This window comes from Tachypleus tridentatus, chromosome 12 (genome assembly GCF_004210375.1).
Source record: "Tachypleus tridentatus isolate NWPU-2018 chromosome 12, ASM421037v1, whole genome shotgun sequence".
Lineage (NCBI taxonomy): Eukaryota > Metazoa > Arthropoda > Merostomata > Xiphosura > Limulidae > Tachypleus > Tachypleus tridentatus.
The window spans coordinates 34,933,609-34,944,447 of record NC_134836.1 but is presented as its reverse complement, the minus strand read 5'-3'; positions in this window follow the sequence as shown (position 1 = coordinate 34,944,447).

The window sequence follows — 10,839 nt, the reverse complement described above, 5'->3', positions numbered from 1 at the left end:
CAGCACTAGATTCAATAGTATTTCCTGCCTATCAACCACCACTAGTGTTCAGTAATAGGTACTGTCGACTAACCAGCACTGGTTTACAGTAATAGATCCTGGCTTGCATGATTCCCACACAGTGAGTGTGAATCCACGAAGATTTATATTATGGTCTGTAACAATAACCAATGTCCTTCTTCCACTTATCAGACGTGGCTTATCAGATTGGAAAAACTATTTTAATTTTAATTACATGTCAGTTACTTTGAAAAACTGTAAAATTTATGTGATTCTTGGCAAAGTGTTTAAGTAATACCTTTGAAAATTATATCAAACTAGCGTAATAATACCGGAGTAGTTAAGTAAGAATGACTGGTGTACATTTAATGTAAGATATGTCATATTACTTATTTCGATATGTTGTAAACGTATGATAAACAATAACGAAATTGTTGCCTGAAAAATGATGAATAAGTATTGTAAAATGTACTTGAATTGCTGCGTAAAAGAAATTTGCAAGTAATGTGTGAAAATACTGCACGTGTAGTGTGTAAGGTATCCAAATTATTATCCGTAAATGATATAATTTTAGTACAATTTACATCCAATTCAGTATGATATATTTTAGTGTAAAATTTGCCCCAAATTGATGAACGAAACTGATATGAATTTAGTGTGAAAAATATCACAGTCGTTAGATGAAAATCATTGTTCTAAACACAAAATAAGAAATCAAAATATTCGATATGAAATTTGAACTTCTTTCGATACGAGAAAACAAGAATATTAATTTAAAATTAAACCACATTTATATAGAGCATCTTACAATAGAAGTAGGTCTGATTATTTAAATTATTAATTAATACTCTAACAAATTATTTTCAGTATGATTCATAAGCTTTGTTTTATATCGACAATCATAAGGCTTTCGAGTCATTGATTGCTGTTAACCTTTCAGCTCCCAGTCATTTATCGTAAAGTTATCAGCTTGTATTATATCACCAAACTAGTATTTAACGATCTGTAACGTTAACATTTCCCGATCTTTATGAGGATTAGTTTTATGAGAAAATGATAAATAGTAAGAAAACCTTGAAAGTTAATAAACCTTGTACTGATGTTGCTCATGAAACAAGAACATTTGAATACATGTACTAGCTATTCTTATTTTTATTTACTGTTTTTTTAATGTATTAATCCTAGATAATTACTGGTTCTAGTCTTGTTATACAAAAATACAAGCATGTATAAAAAATAAGTTAACTACTTCCATTGATATAGTAGGCCTAACATTCAAGTTACACATATTTCGAAACTCGCTATTTTAATAACTTTAGATTAATATTTTGTTTTATCTAGAGAAGCAATTCTATACTTATAAGCGTTCATTTGTCCTTAAAAATTACTAAGGCCATGGTGTACGAAAGGGTTTGTTTCATTAGATGGTGATGCAGGTTTAAAATAACACATTGTAAAAACGCCCGTCTGTTGAGTAGTTCTCAAGCTAAGCACATTTAAAGGTTTTAGTTACAGATCTGACTTTTAGCTAAAAGCAACAAAACTCTGCCCATCTTCTTCTCTTTAAACCGTGAGCTTAAGTTTTTTATAAACTCACAGACTACGTAAAAAACAACAACAACAACAACAAGTATATAAGAATTGTAACGAAATACACCGAAATGAGATTTACTACGGCCAGGTGTTTTGGAAAAGCGTTTTATGGAGTGAAATAATCACTTTGTTATTGTATTAAGGACCCCTTTGTAATAAATATCTGTCGATGGTTATTAAGTGTTATCGAGGAAACAGTCAATATTCTGAAGTCCTAAATCTTTCATGGTTATACTTTGAGTTGAAAGGTATAACAGTCGATTATCACAACTGTGGACTATAAATATCAGCACGCTCACACTTCCTAGTTCCAGGAGTTAATGCACGAGCCATGTACCACGTAGCGTCACTGTTTCAATGTCGAGCATTTGGTGCTCTTAGCTATTGCGTGACGATTACATGAGTACCGTGAGTCAACTAGAAACTTCAACAATCCCTAAATAAAACATTGATATGTGTTGAAATGAGTTTAAGGATTCTAATTTCCGACGATAAATAATTAATCCTTTAAATACGCCAAAACCAGCCACCGGATAGTCAATTTATAAACTAATCTTTTAACGAACTTAAATCATTTCCTTTACCGATTATAATCATAGCTGTGACTACGTGACTTTGCCTGATGGTCGGCTATCAGAAGTTAATAGTTTATCAAATATTTAATCGTCTACAAAGTGAAAGTCCCACTTTCTAGTGTAAGTCATGAAATAATTTACTACTTCTTTTGTTCCTGGATTGCATTTATTGAAACTCTAATAATCTAGTAGTAAACGAATACGTCGATATGAAACTGGACACGCCCCAGTTTGTTAATAATATGTTTCTGAAAATCTAGAGATTTCAACATATTCCATTTTCCTAAACTGGACATTAATATTTTAGTATCATCATTATTCTCCTTGAGAAAGTACAATTTGTAAAACTTTGACTACTGCTTAGTTCAACTGAAACAAAACAAACATTAAACGTTCTCACTACACCATAGTTAAATATCAATGTATTCAACATACTTTGAATCAAAGAGAAAGAGGCTTTCCAGGTGACTAAGTAAAGAAACATATAAAAACGTTTATAAGTACACCGATTCCAAAAATGAAACCAAGAAACATCAGATATTCAAGAAGAAAGTACTACATCAGGCATGAGCTTTTAAAGTGAAACTCATGAAAATGCATATGATGTAAAAAACGTTGAAAGAAGTAGCAGTTACACCAACTGTCGTTGTTTGTATTATGAATATATTTATGAATATGTGTTAAAATTTTAAAATATTTAAAAACAAGTAAGGGAATATTACCACCAAGTCGTGATTAAGACTTTTATAAAGGAAGAAACAAACAAGTACTACACATCATTAGTTAACATTAACGTACCGTGCGACATAAACATGTTGAACCAAGACTAAGAAGCCAGTTTTTGGATACAAACTCACTGTTTATTTGATTTGGTAACGCAGACTCTTTTCGTCATGGCCAGGTGGTTAAGGCACTCGACTCGTAATCCGAGGGTCGCGGGTTCGAATCCACATCACACCCAACATGCTCGCCCTTTCAGCCGTGGGGGCGTTATAATGTGATGGTCAATCCAATTATTCGTTGGTAAAAGAGTAGCCTAAGAGTTGGCGGTGGGTGGTGTTGACTAGCTGACTTCCCTCTAGTCTTATACTGCTAAATTAGGGACGGCTAGCGCAGGTAGCCCTTGTGTAACTTTGGGCAAAACTCCAAACAAAACAAACCAGCCTCGTTTCCTACAGTTGGACTGCTATGTTACTGTAATTGTACAGAAAGAAAATGATATTTGTGGTTAAACCATATTCATTATCCGTAAGTAATTTTATCGAGTTTTTTTTATTCAACATACTATTAACATAGAAACATAAAGCTGAGGAACCGTCTCAAGATTTCCTGTAACTAGAGATTTACGTCACGTAGTCTCTCAACTTATTTACTAAGATATAACGTTTCTCTGACAAGTTATAACACACTTCTTTGAGATAACGTTGCCTTCGAATGTCTAAGAAGTGATAATATTAGACAGAGAAGCTAACCCTCTTTTTTTTTAGAAGTTATGGTTCTTTTGGTAGCAATAGTGGCTGAAACATGTTCCAGTTATATTATCTCTGGCATTGTAATTTTGCATTAAAGATGTTTTAGTTTGTTTTAAACATTAATTTTCAACTTCAGATACATTTCTAATGAACATAGCGATACATGTATAAAGGAAAATTACTCAAGTTATACATTCACTTAGTGGCATTTTTCAAAATAGTTATAACGATTACAAATTAATTATTTGGTATGTAATTTTGTAAGTGAGAAATATAATTCAAATTTCTTTCTTGCTGAGGATAATCTATATAAGAACTGTCCCCAGCTGATTTGTCGTCGCTGTCATTGGCAGGATGATGACGTTGGGAAGGGAGGAAGAGTCTGCAATTAAGGAACCATGAGGTTCTGAGGTTGAAAGGTTGGACCATATGAGCGTGAAGTCGATCCGTGAAGCTGGTGACATTAATAGACCTGCTGCCACAGATACTAGGTTAATTCAACCATGGTCTTTGTCTACTGAACGTGATGAAGAACGTCTTGTGGTGGTTCAGGAACAATCTGGAAGCTTGTATACTGATTGTGTTCCTGCATTTCTACCGTTAGAGGAGAAAGCAGGTCAATCGACTTTGTTGCTGCACAAGGGTAAGCATAACGTCTTTACCAGGAGGAGCTGAAATATGCTGAAATGGTTAGTATGAAAGTGGAATCTTCGTCTTGTGGACAGAAACAATGTTTGGAGTTTTCTGATACTTCACGGTGTAGAACTCGCTCATCTCTTGTGAAAAAGACTACTGATAAACTATAACTTTCAAACTCAGTGTTATTTAATTTATGTTGTTTTTTCATTTAAAATAGAGGTGGTGAACACTAACGAGCTGCGGATGCTTGGAAAATCTAGAAAATATTTAACATTTAAACTCACTCTATTTTATAATCCGTTTTCAAGATGTTTTTTTTTTTTTTTTTTTTTTACAAATGACCATTTTTAATTGGCTAACAAGATTTGGTCTGGGTTGTTTTCTGTCTAATGCAGTAGGAGATAGACAGGAGTAAAAGTTCATCATTTAGTTTGTGACTTTGTATTATGCGGATCAGTTGGACAGAGCTGTTGTTATTAGCTGCACATTTTACTATCTTTCATTTTGATTGTTTAATGTGTATTTTCCTTCGAATACCTTTGAACGGGTTGGGTTTCTTAATTGTTTATTACTCTTTTCCCAACAGATTAAAACTTGGTGGTAGTAAAAGATTTTAATTGTGCAATGGATATACTAGAAGATAAATCTCTAGTAAAATATTATCGTGATTCTATTCGTTCCAGTTTTAACACCTTGCTAAGTACTTTCTTTTTGTCAGATATTTTTTTATATTTCTTTATGGAGCTACACCTAGTTTTACTTGGAGGAAGTTTATTGAAGAAACGTCGGTTCAATTTCGCATTGATAAAATTCTGGTTAGTCCTAATGTGTTGCCTTTCTCTCGGGGAGTTTAGGTAGGTCTTGATTTCCACAAACAGATCATACTCTCTTGATGGTTGTTTTTCAACTTAATAGTGTTCCTCGTGGCCCTGGGTTTTGGCACTTTAATAATCGCTTGTTGAGGGATTTTTATCATATTGAAAATGTTCTTCTTTTAATTGAACGAAGTCTAGATTGGCCTGCTTATCTTCAAGAAATTTTTCAGTAGTATGTAAGGTTGAAGAATGCTATCAAACAATTTACTTTAGTTTATGGTGCTCGCTGGGCTCGTGCTAATAACGCACGTAGACCTTATTTGAAGAAAGCCATACAACGCATGTATACTTTCATCTTGTTCTTTCGTCCCGTCAAAAACACCTATAATATGTAGGCTGAGTTGGAGGAATTAGATATGCAAAGGACAGAGAGTATAATATTAAGGTCTTATGTTAGGTGGTTTGAAGAGAGTGAACGTTCCAATAAGTACTTTTTGCGTACTGAACTTATTCGAGTCAGAAAATTGAAAATACGGCATGTTTTCACTCTAGAGGGTCTGTTATTTTCTGATTCTAGGGATACTGGGGCTGCTCTACATGACTTTTATTCTACCATTTATGAGTCGAAGGGTGTGGAAGATTCGGCTGTGGTAGAGGTATTATCTTGTTTATCTGTCAACTTGAGCAGCTCTCATTGTCTTATGTGTGAGGCTGCCATCAGAGTCGATAAAGTTAGGGAAAGATGGGTTCACTATAGAATTTTACAGATATTTTTTTTTCTTATTTCATTAAGGATTTTGTGTGGGTCTTACAATGAGCTCTCTTACAAGTTGTCTTACTTGATACTATGAAGACTGGTGCACTTATTTTGCTTCGCAAGGGAGGATATAGGAGATTATTAGACAATCATCGTCTCTTAACGTTTCTGAATTGTGATTACAAGATTTTGAATAAAATATAAGCTACTATATATTTTCTCGGGTTATATATAGTATCCTTTCAAAGGACCAGGTTGGATGTATCTCTGGTAGCGATGTAGTCGGGGTGTCCCTCAATTTGAAGTTGTTGACACAACGGGGAAGGGTTCTCCTCACGGTTGATCAAATGAAGTCTTTTGATGGTGTTGAATATAGCTTATTGTTCTCGTTACTCGAGCGATAGCTTTATCTGGTGGATCATCATCTGTTATTCTGGATCTTTTAATATTGTAAAATATAATGGATATTTTACTAACTTTGTTAGTATTACTAGAGGTCTCTCTGTCCTCTGTCGACCTTTCTTATACATTATTTGTGGGAGACTTTTCCATACTATGATTATTCAGCATAATGGTATTTCTGGTTTTCCATATTCGTCTGGTGTATCAACACGCTGACAATACAACTTTGATATTCACTGATGTCACTTCTACAGCTTCAGTTGTACAAATTTGTCAACTTTGTGGGAGAGCGTCAGGTAGTCTGGTTTATTATGATAAGAGTAAAGGTCTGTGGCTAGGGAATTGGGTATCTAGAGAAATGGAGGTCTTAGAAGAGATTACAGTATCCTCTCAACCATTAAAGGTTCTTGGTAACCAGTTTTATTCTGATACTGTCGTGATGTATGGTATCATCTGGCATGTTATTTGTCGACGCGTCACGCGCATTTTAACATCATGGCGTCACGGAGATTTATCTTTGAAGGACAGGGTGCTGATGGTTAATGTTTTAGTGCCCTCTATGTTATGGTGTCCTCTTCTGGTTCTACATATGGAGTTGAGTCTTCCTTTATTACGAAAAGATTTCTATGAGATGGTAATATTCACAGTGTTTGTTATGAGAAGTTAGTTAAAACAATTCACGAGTATCAGCTCAATTTTTTAGATATCAGGCTTCAAAAGTATGTTTATAGACTGAAACTTCTTCCAAATTGTCTAAAGGGACAGTATCATCAGGTACTACGGTTGTTGTTGGACTCTTATTTTGGACTATATGGTGATTTGCCCCTTTGTGTTGTTTTATCTGGTCAAGCAGTCCCCGTTTCTTGCAACCTTTATCTCCATGTGTTGTTGATATCTTTATAGGAAGATTTTTTTTTTTTCAGGTGGGTTTCATCATCTGCCAGTACCTACTTTTTGATATTTTTAACATCCTTTGTTTTTAACAAATATCTTGTGAATTACCGTGGGCAGCGTTTTATTTATCTGAATTTGTTGCTGAAGGGGATTTATTCGACTCCGACATTTATTTAATGAGTTATACCTAGTTTGCTCTGAAAATCGGCTGTTATTGAGTTGGTTTCTTCTTACAATAGTATGGAATTTCCGTCCACTTTATTCGGCGTTACTTTCAGGTTAGATATCATTACTTACGTCTGGATTACCTCCAGGTGTGTTTCCTTTTACGCGTGTTTTGTATTTTACACATAGTGATGGTTTATATTTTACTTTAGTTTGGAGTCTCTTTTTTGAGGAGGATATTTTGTGGATTGCAGAATAATTTTCATCCTCATGTACCACATCAGTTTTGGAGAGAGATTGTATCTGATACTGATTGGCCGTTTCTTTGGAAGGATTATTTTGATTATCCTTTTGTCAGTTATCAGTCTGTAATTTAGACTATCTTCTTTGGCATCATACGGTGACTACAAATGTTAAATTAGTTCACAAGTGGCCCGGCATGGCCAGGTGGTTAAGGCATTCAACTCGTAATCCGAGGGGCGCGGGTTCGAATCCCCTTCACACCAAACATGCTTGACCCTTCAGCCGTAAGGGCGTTATATTATATGACGATCATTTTCACTATTTGTTGGTAAAAGAGTTGAGGTGGGTAGTGATGACTAACTGCTTTCTGTCTAGAGAGTATCCCAAGAGTTGAGGTGGGTAGTGATGACTAACTGCTTTCTGTCTAGAGAGTATCCCAAGAGTTGAGGTGGGTAGTGATGACTAACTGCTTTCTGTCTAGAGAGTATCCCAAGAGTTGAGGTGGGTAGTGATGACTAACTGCTTTCTGTCTAGAGAGTATCCCAAGAGTTGGAGGTGGGTAGTGATGACTAACTGCTTTCTGTCTAGAGAGTATCCCAAGAGTTGGAGGTGGGTAGTGATGACTAACTGCTTTCTGTCTAGAGAGTATCCCAAGAGTTGGAGGTGGGTAGTGATGACTAACTGCTTTCTGTCTAGAGAGTATCCCAAGAGTTGAGGTGGGTAGTGATGACTAACTGCTTTCGGTCTAGAGAGTATCCCAAGAGTTGAGGTGGGTAGTGATGACTAACTGCTTTCTGTCTAGAGAGTATCCCAAGAGTTGAGGTGGGTAGTGATGACTAACTGCTTTCGGTCTAGAGAGTATCCCAAGAGTTGAGGTGGGTAGTGATGACTAACTGCTTTCTGTCTAGAGAGTATCCTGCAAGAGTTGAGGTTGAGGTGGTAGTGATGACTAACTGCTTTCGGTCTAGAGAGTATCCCAAGAGTTGAGGTGGGTAGTGATGACTAACTGCTTTCGGTCTAGTTTTACACTGCTAAATTAAAAACGGCTAGCGCAGATAGCTCTCGTGTAACTTTGCGCGAAATTCAAAACAAACAAACAAGTTCACAACTTAAGACAACCGGCAGGGTTATGTTCCTTCTGTAGACGTACTCGAGAAACAATAATTCGTTTGTTTTTTCATTGCCCAAGAATTGTGAAAATGGAATTTTGTAACTTCAATAATAATAATAATAATAATAATAATAATAATAATAATAATAATAATAATAATAATAATAATAATAATAATAATAATAATAAAACTATCCTTATAGGTGGTGTGGTTCTTCAGTTACTTTGTTTTTATTAATTCTTAAGTCTTTAAAATGTTGTTTCTGAAGTTGCGTATTAAGAAGATTTGTCTCTTGGCAACTGGTCATTTATGTTAAAATGTTAGAAAAAGATACTTACTGAAAATGGCAATAAAGGTTTTATTTCCATTATATTTATTTAAAATTGATTTTTTTAGGATAATCTACATTTGGCCAATTATGGTCAACGTTTTGTTTGTGAACTGATGAAAAAAAGACAAACAAAGAAAATCCTTTGTAGAGTTATTTTACCTAGAGTTCCCTTACTTTAGAGAGTTCCTTTACTTAGAGTTCCTTTACTTGGAGTTTACTTAGAGTTTCTTTACTTTAGAGAGTTCCTTTACTTGGAGTTTACTTAGAGTTTCTTTACTTTTGAGAGTTCCTTTACTTGGAGTTTACTTAGAGTTTCTTTACTTTAGAGAGTTCCTTTACTTGGAGTTTACTTAGAATTCCTTTACTTTAGAGAGTTCCTTTACTTAAAGTTCCTTTACTTGGAGTTTACTTAGAGTTTTTTTACTTTAGAGAGTTCCTTTACTTAAAGTTCCTTTACTTGGAGTTTACTTAGAATTCCTTTACTTTAGAGAGTTCCTTTACTTAGAGTTCCTTTAGTTTTGAGAGTTCTTTTACTTAGAGTTCCTTTACTTTAGAGAGTTCCTTTACTTAGAGTTTACTTAGAGTACCTTTACTTTAGAGAGTTCCTTTACTTTAGAGAGTACCTTTACTTTAGAGAGTACCTTTACTTTAGAGAGTTCCTTTACTTTATAGAGTACCTTTACTTTAGAGAGTTCCTTTACTTTATAGAGTACCTTTACTTTAGAGAGTTTCTTTACTTTATAGAGTACCTTTACTTTAGAGAGTTCCTTTACTTTATAGAGTACCTTTACTTTATAGAGTACCTTTACTTTAGATAGTTCCTTACTTTATAGAGTACCTTTACTTTAGATAGTTCCTTACTTTATAGAGTACCTTTACTTTAGATAGTTCTTTACTTTATAGAGTACCTTTACTTTAGAGAGTACCTTTACTTTCACCCGGTAAATTTTTAATTTGTATCTCAAAGTATAATAACTATGGCGATTTGTTTCTGCTCGAAATTAGGTCCCAATAACAGACAGTTCAGAAACAATAAGAGTCGATAGGAAGTCCTTGTTGCCAAGACAATTATAACAAATATCTCTTCATTTATTTAAAGACCCCATACTATTAATAAGTTTCTAAAGCATTTTGAAGTAGCTGAAATATGTCAAGCTTAGCTGAAAAAAAGTAAGTGTAGAAAGGGAAGACTCGGGGGAGTGATATTGTTTTAGAAAAGTGTGCACCCAAAGAAATAAAAATGTTATTACTTCCCTCTTTGTTTCGAGTGGTAGGCCCGGCATGGGCAGGTGGTTAGGACGTTCTATTTGTAATCTGAGGCTCGCGGGTTTTCTATCACACCAAATATGCTTGCCCTTTCAGCCGTGGGGGCGTTATAACGATACGATCAATCCCACTATTCTTTGGTAAAAGAGTAGCCCAAGAGTTGGCGGTGAGTAGTGATGACTAGCTGCCTTGTTTCTAGTCTTACACTGCTAAGCTGCTAAATTAGGGACGGCTAATTTAAAACAAACAAACGAGTTTGTATCAAGCGGATATTTTTTCTTGAGGGATGTTTCAAGAGCCTAACATTCGTCTGTCCTGTTGTTAACTTGGTGCTACACGGTACACTTGAGAAGCATCACTATCACCATTCTCCATGTGGTAGGTTTGTCACCAAACAGGTGCTTATTCATTGAGCTTCGTTAGGGCTTTTTTTCCATTATGTTAACAGACGTCAACGGGTGTGGATCCTGACGAGAGAGAGGGGTTGATATGAATGTTCATTGTTTTCCTACTTTTTCTTCTATCGTTAGCAACAACGATTTACTTGTCTATCGAACCGAAAAGTCCGGCATTGT